At 45.2% G+C, this 8,082-nt stretch overlaps 1 annotated feature.

The window, feature by feature from the left end:
• Window positions 3,671-4,573: an enhancer, noted in NCBI's record as "VISTA enhancer mm244". NCBI's record gives its function as "enhancer in: neural tube[4/13] | midbrain (mesencephalon)[6/13] | heart[10/13]" and the evidence as "EXISTENCE:transgenic organism evidence [ECO:0001131][PMID:17130149]".

Raw genomic sequence — 8,082 nt, forward strand, 5'->3', positions numbered from 1 at the left:
AAGTCTTTGACAAGAAATTACAATTTGCCCATGCAGGGCAAAACTTGAGTAGCTACACGACACAGGAAACCAAACACGGCAACTATTTCTACCTGGCCATTCTTCTGCTCAAATCTTGTTAAAAGCATGGCCTGTGCCAAACACCCAGTGATCCATCCAGAACTGAGAACAGCATCCTACATCCCAGATACCAGTGGTTGAATCTCCAGGCTTGCTAAGGGAACGCTTTGCTTTGAATCTGCTGTGTTTCGTAGGGTGCACCATCCACTGTGTAAGACAGCCCCCATTTGTATTTGTATTCTAGCCCATACTTCTGTGCCCCACCTCTGCACCCCAACCCCTGCTTAGGCCATTCCTTTAAAAAATAAATTTGTTTGAGATGTTCAAAAATAAAATACAATAACCAATAATGCAATCGAAAGAGATCACTAAGTGAATTTTATCTTGGGATCAGGACAGAATTTCTAACAGTCTCTAAAATAGTCCTAAACACGCACAGTCTCAGAATAGACAATTAGAAATTCAGAGTCCAGAGTGTTAACCATTACACTATGGAACGTTCCAGCATGGAAATTATAAATTCAGATTCTAGGTCAGCTCTGAAAGACATTGACTCTCTATCTCCTCCAATATCAAATACCCAGCCCCTCTTCAATTCTTTCTGTAAAGACCAGCAAGCATGCTGCTCTCATTAGTATGCAGTTTTACTTTTAGTAAAAGAAAACAATGTATGCACACCAAAGGGGTATTTTAAATAAATTTCTTAGGGCTGGAATGAGGACTCCACAGAGTCCTCTTTGGTCGAGAACTGCTCTTTGTGAGGACGGTGGTTCAAATCCCTGAGCCCATATCAGAGCTGTTATAACCACCTGTGTCCCCAGCTCCATAGGGTCATTGCTCTTTCTTCTGGCCTCCAGGGGTACACGCATGCAAGTTTTCAGATGTGCACATGCACATCAATGGTAAACTAAAGTCAATAAATGACCTCATGAATTATTATGAGTAAATGCTTGCTTTGTGCATCTATTTTATATACCCATAGACCTGGGATCACACAGAAATTCTCAGACCAAAAAGGATCAAGAGTGGGGCAAGTTTAGAAGCCCTGTTTTAAATAATGACACAAAGTGAGGCTGGAGAAATAGTTAAGAGTGTTTGCTTTGCAATCATGAGGACCAGAGTTTGGCTCTTAGAACGCACACAACAAGCCAGATATCCAACACACACACCTGAAACCCCAGCTCAGACACGGGGCAGAGACAAAAGGGTCATTAGGCTTTGCTGACGTCCAGCCCAGCAAAGAAACCATGAGCCTCGGGTTGAGATCCTCTCACAGGATTAATAAAGAGTAATAAAGACACCCGATGCCCTCTCCTGAGACCTATGCACATACACACATATATGTGAACACACAGGTACACATACACTCATCCATACGTACAAAATGAAAAATATAAAACACTAATGACATTAAGTAGATGTATACATCTCTAGGATACAGTGTAACTTTTAATCCGAATATACAATGTGAAATGATCAGTTATGGGTAATTGGCACGCCATCACCTCAAACACCCACCATTTCACAGTGTTGGAAAGATGCCACTCTTTTTGGTGTGTTTGTGTGTGAATATGGTGTATATGTGTGTAGTGTATGTCTGTGCACAGGTAGCCCTGAAGAGAGCAACTTATGTCTTTTTCTATCATTCTCTGTTTTATTCTTTTGAGGCACAGGGAGCTCTCCCCATCCCCCACCCCATCCCCAACTAAGCTGGGAGCTAGTGAGCTCCTGCAGGTCCTCCCTGTATCTGCTGTCCTTAGTGCTCAGTGCTTAGCTTGGATGTCACTGCTCCTGGCTTATCACAGAGATGCCAGAATCCAAACGGAAGTCCTGGTACTTCACGGCATGTTCTACAACCCATGTCCTCATCTCAGCCAGCCCCGGCCACCCTGAGCATCAAGATTTAAATGATAGGTGTGTGAACTGGAGATGGAACTGGTCCAGAGGAACAGCCATACTTTGCCGATGGCAGTGTTTCAGAAGGCATTGAGACACCACAGTGAAAAACACTTGAAAACCGTGCCAAAAGTGCTCCTGGCTCTCCTCCGTGACTTGGCTCTCCAACTTCAAACCTCTGTCTGCTCTGACTTCTTCCCCCATTTCCACATCACTCGATCACTCGGTGCCTCTGCCTCCGTCTCTACCGTCCTGTCAGGCTGCTCTGCAGTCTGCCCTGATGTTTCTTTCTTCTTACCTTCTTAACCCCACTACATCGCAAACGGAAGCTGAAGAGGGTGGAAACACAACTCTCTAGGTCCTTGCCTTTCGAAGAGTGTACACCAAAATCCGGTTGCCAGGAAACCAGCCACACACACAGCCTTCTCCACCCAGAACATCACCATGGGGATCACCCTTAACAAGTTTCCATGAGAGGGGTCTGTGACCAAGACATCAGGACAGCAGCTGCCCCGGAATGCCTTCTGTCACTGTGATAAACACCAAGATCAAAAGCAATTCAGGGAGGAAAAAGGTTTATTACATCTTACATTTCCATGTCACAGCCCATTATTGAGAAGTCAAGCCGGAGCAGAAGCAGAAACCAAGGAGAGTGAGTATTACTCACTGGCTTGCTCCCAAGCTCATGAGCAGTTAGCTTTCTAGTACAGCCCAGCCCCGGTCCCAGAGATGGCACCACGCACTGAGACCTGTATCCTCTATCTCTCACTTAGCAGTCAAGAAAATGTCCCCTGGCCAATTTGATGGACTCAGTTCCTCAGCTGAGGCCTCCTTGTCCAAGGTATGTCAAGCTGACAACCAAGATTAGCCACCACACCAGCTCTCAGGCAGAAGTGCCTGGACTCTTCCTTCCCTGGCCATGCAAGCCCGAGAGAGTCCTTTGCCTTTGGGCTCAGCTTCCCATCTATAACGCAGAGTTCTTTGGACTCTAACCTTCTCTCTAGCCCTGACTACAGAGAGGAGAAGCAGGCTGCTCGTGGTGCCTCAGTTCAGGGTGAACTTGGATACCAGCTTTAGAAAGCAAGCAGGGCCCCACAAGCAACCACTGGTTGCTAGTGTATCTTCCCCACAGATATGTGGAAGGGGTGGCTTCAAGTCTGTGTCAAGTGTGGACTAGATACAAGGGGCTAAGACCACAGCATCAGATGCCGCTCTCACTGAGGTATGGAAGGAGACAGATCAGAAAGCCAGTGAGATGCGGGAAAGAGGGTGCAGGGAGTGAGAAACAGGCCTTGTCCTTCACATGCTTTGAAAATGGGACAAAGAAAGGAAGGGGGCGCCGGGCGGTGGTGATGCACGCCTTTAATCCCAGCACTTGGGAGGCAGAGGCAGGTGGATTTCTGAGTTTGAGGCCAGCCTGGTCTACAAAGTGAGTTCCAGGACAGCCAGGGCTACACTGAGAAACCCTGTCTCGAAAAACAAAAACAAAAACAAAACAAAAAGAAAGGAAGGGGGCTTGCGAATCTCTGTCCCACCCGCTCCCAGCTCAACTGGAATTGTGGAAAACGCAATTCACAACAGTAACAAAAATCACAGTTATCAAGTAGCAACAAAAATCATTTTATGGTTGGGTGTCACCACAACATGGGGAACTGCATTAAAGGGTTGCATGTAGCATCAGGAAGGTTGAGAACGACCGGCCTAGAGACTCTAGTCTCTTGCTGTCCTCCCTTGGTAGTTCAATTCCAAGGTGCTCCCACCTGTAGATTTAGCTCTTCTACATTGGCTGTCACTGTCCACCCCTCTGGCTTACTCCAAACTGTATCCCTGTCCCACACAGCCCTGAACTAGAAGCCCCAGCATGGGGAAAGCTGCACAGAGGCTGTCAGGCTGAGTGTTATTGTCCAGATCTCCGCTGCCACTTATCTGGGCCGCCCACATGGGGAAATGAGATAGTCAAACAGCACTTTTCCCATTAATATTCTTATCTCCACTGGAAAGGATGCTCTTTGTGTGTAGTGACATGTGGGTGTAAGCTTACAAACTCCTACCCCCACCTCTCTCTCTCTCTCTCTCTCTCTCTCTTGTCCCTTTCATCCCATGACTTCTGACCATATGGATGTATGTCTGGGTCACTGTATAACTTGATACGGACTGTGAGCATATGAATACCTGTGTGATGTATTATAGAGAAGATGGAAAACAGGAAGGTGGGGTGGGGGTATGGGGCGGGGGGTATGGGGTGGGGGGTATGGGGTAGGGGGTATGGGGTGGGCACATGCCTGATCCCCTGCTTCTTGACCACACTAAAGGAAGAAAACAACAATCAGAGGGGGAAACTTTTAAAAGAGCCAACAAGTCCTGCTTGAGATGATGGCAAATTAGATTAATTTATTCATTGGTCATAAAAAGAAATGTGTGTGTTAGCCTAGTCATTTTGGAAAGCCAACTCTAGATACTTAAATGTCAGGAAGCTGAATGTTCCTTCCCTTCAGGGGAAAGTCATCCTTCCCTGCTTACACAAGAGAAAAACCTTTGTGTGGACATGAGAAGTTTCTTACAGAATTATTCATAGCAGCAAGAGTTACAAATAAGCTAAATGTCGATTGACAGAGTGATTAAGTATACTAAAGTATAATAAACCAGGTCTGTCGGTCACTGCGTATCAGTCAGAAACAGAAAACATCTTTATACACAAAGAAAGATTCCACAATTTATATGGATTATACATATCGTTTAATCTTCTTTCTGCTACTATGATAAACACTTGAACCAAAAGCAATGCAAGGGAAGAAAAAAAATTATTTAGTTTATACTTCCAGGCTTTGGTTCATCATTGGAGAAAGTTAGGGCAGGATTTAGGCAGGAACTTGAAGCAGAAACAATGTAGAAAAGCTGCTTTCTGCCTTATGGGGCTTATGTTTCACTTTCTTCTGTAGCCCAGAGCCTAAGGAATGGTGCCGCTCACAGTGGGCTGGACTCTCCCAAGTCAACTAATGCAATTCCCCATAGCATGCCACAGGCCAGTGCAATCTAATCTACGAATTCTCTCAATTGAGACTCCCTACTCAGATGACTCGAGACTGTGTCTACTTGGTAATTAAAGGCCAGGTGGTGGCAGCACTTGGGAGGCAGAGGCAGGAGGGTTTCTGAGTTCGAGGCCAGCTTGGTCTACAAAATGAGTCCAGGACAGCCAGGGCTATACAGAGAAACCCTGTCTCGAAAAACAAAAACAAACAAACAAAAAACCAAAAATGCTGACTATGACACCTCATAAGGCCCCCAAAGTGACAGGTGGCCTTTTTGCATAGGGTACATGATCTGAGATGTTCTACAATGGAAGGAAATGTCTCTATATTATAATTCACTAATTTTAAATCTAATGATCTAAACACAATTAGGATTTTCTTTCTTTTTTTTTAAAGGTTTATTTACTTATTATATATAAGTACACTGTCTTCAGACACAGCAGAAGAGGGCATCAGATCTCATTACAGAGTGGTGTGAGCCACCATGTGGTTGCTGGGATTTGAACTCAGGACCTCTGAAAGAGCAGTCAGTGCTCTTAACCACTGAGCCATCTCACCAGCCCTAGGACTTTCTTTTTAAACGATCTTGTTTTCCGTGGCAAATGTATATCAGAGGTTAAAAAGGAAGCAAGTATGGAAAATAAGCTGGTGAAGGCTCTGAGTCACGTGATACCTGCCCTTGCTAGCGCACATGGAAGAAGGGTTTACTGAAAAGTAGCACTACTAATCCAGAAAAGAGCTTAGTTAGAGCTAACCTTTTTATTTTTATTTTTATTTTTATTTTTATTTTTATTTATTTTTCTTCACCTCGCTCACCTGAGGCAGGGGCTCTCATTGAGCCTGAAGCTAGGCCTGTGGCCAGTGAGCTCCAACCATCCTCTCTTCTCTTTGTGAGGCAAAGTAGCATAGTTTTATGTCTATGTGACATCTGTCTGTGAGTTCATCCCTGGGTGGATTACATGGAAGGTATTTGTCGCATTTAGAGCCCTAGCAAAGCCTCCCTCACCAGCAGGTGTTTTTCGTTTTTGGTTTTGGTTTTGGTTTTTCCCAAGAAAGCTCCCTCCATTGAGTAGTCTATCTTTCAAGGGTCCTAATTTAAAAGGGCTGCTGGCTCCAGCTATCACTGACAGGCTGCAGAACTCATCACCCCACCACACACACAAACTGTGAGATGCAAAACCCAGGCACCTGGTCACCAGGATCTATGTCCTGGTCCGCAGGCTCTGCTTCCTGATCCACAACCACCTGCCCAGCCTGAGCTCCAGCCACCAAAACAAACTGAATACTGTCTGTCAATTCCCTTTCCATACCTGGTACCCCAGGATTCTGTTCTTGCTTTGAAGTAAGCAACTGAAGACATTAAAGAGCAAAACAAAAACAACAAACAAAAACCTCAAAACAATCACTTTGAAATCTGTAGCATATTTTATTTTTAAAATCTATGGAGACAACCTAAATAAAACACACATACAATGTAAATAAAAGAACAGGGTGTGCCTGGAGTATTTTTTTTAAAACTATATTATGAACGTGTGTGGGACAAGTGTGACCAAGAACAGACCTGGAACAAGAATGAGGGGAAGAGGCATCCAAACCATGAAAATCCCACTTTGAGATCAAAATCTTATCTGGGCAGGAGTAAGGATTCCCCTACACTATTCTTGGCCTGCTTGCCCCAGGGCACATAGTTCCATGACCCCCGACCCCCACCTCTATCTTTCTTGAGGAAGCCACATAGACTCTTGGGCACCTTACAGACTTAAGCACCTGGAATCCCTCTTCATGCAAATAAAGCATTCCCATCTCCTGAGCCCCAGTAATGTACACTCTCCTGCCTACTCCCCAAGATTTATATAGCCCTTGCTACTCCTGAATAAAACTGCTGTTTCACAAAATATAGTCTAAGAGAGCTGCTTCAGCCACACACATGCCCACCTCCCCACCTTCCCCACCCCAACCCACCACCAGCCCCACAGTGCTTACTGTGTACTGACCAAGATCCTGCCAACCCTCGCCCACAAACCTGTACCAGAATTGTCAGAGCCTGCGAGCCCAGTGCCCAGTGCTGATGACTCTGACCTGAGGACTCACAGCGGGAGAGTGAGGTGTGTGACCATGTCTACAACCTGAACCTTGACCTGTAAACATCTTAGCAACCTCCTTCTGCCTCTCTGTGGGTTCTTCTTTGCGGAGTCCAGATTCCATGCTGCTGACATTCTGATGGTTCCTGCTGACTGTTCCCGGAGGAAAGCAGGGTGGTTTGCAACAAAAGATCACATCTGTTACACAGGTCTTCATATTGTCACTCTGCTGAAGAGTTACATTGTTCTCTAGGCCATACATGAGCCTGACTGCTACTCAGTTACCCGGATCCACTCCAGGAGACCTGTGAATGGCAACAGCCACCAGGGAGCTCTTCTGTTATAAACCCAACTCCTGCAGGAGCCCAGACAACCCATTTTACATTTTTGTGACGCTGTTGGTCTTTAAGATCTATGTTTTATTCTATATGGATATGTGAATACCTGTGTGTATGTATATGTTTCACACGTGTGCCTGATGTCTCAGGAGGTCAGAAGAGGGTCTCTGATCCCCTGGAACTGGAGTTGCTGACAGCTGTGAGCTTTCTTGCGTGTACTGGGACCTGAACCAAGGTCTTCTGCAAAAGCAGCAAGTGGTTTTTAACTGCTGAGTCATCGCTCCAACCTATGACTTTGTTGTTATCTATTACCCTTATATGGATGTAGGTATACAACACATGATGAATTGAAATCTCCTATAGCATAATAAAGACTGCTATACTATATAATTATTACCATGGTAGGCTATATTAAACACAAAGAACAGTACATAAAACCAATTCCCAATATGAGCACCCATAAGTTTTGTTTGTTTGTTTGATTGGTTGGTTGGTGTTTGTTTGTTTGTATGTTTTCTGAGGTAGGGTTTCTCTGTGTGGCCATGACTGTCCTGGAACTCACTCTGAAGACCAGGCTGGCCTCAAACTCACAGAGATCCACCTGCCTCTACCTCTCAGATGCTCGGATTAAAGGGGTGAGCCACTACACCTGGCTGCACCTGTAACTTTTAGTGAACG

This window comes from Mus musculus, chromosome 14 (assembly GCF_000001635.26).
Source record: "Mus musculus strain C57BL/6J chromosome 14, GRCm38.p6 C57BL/6J".
Lineage (NCBI taxonomy): Eukaryota > Metazoa > Chordata > Mammalia > Rodentia > Muridae > Mus > Mus musculus.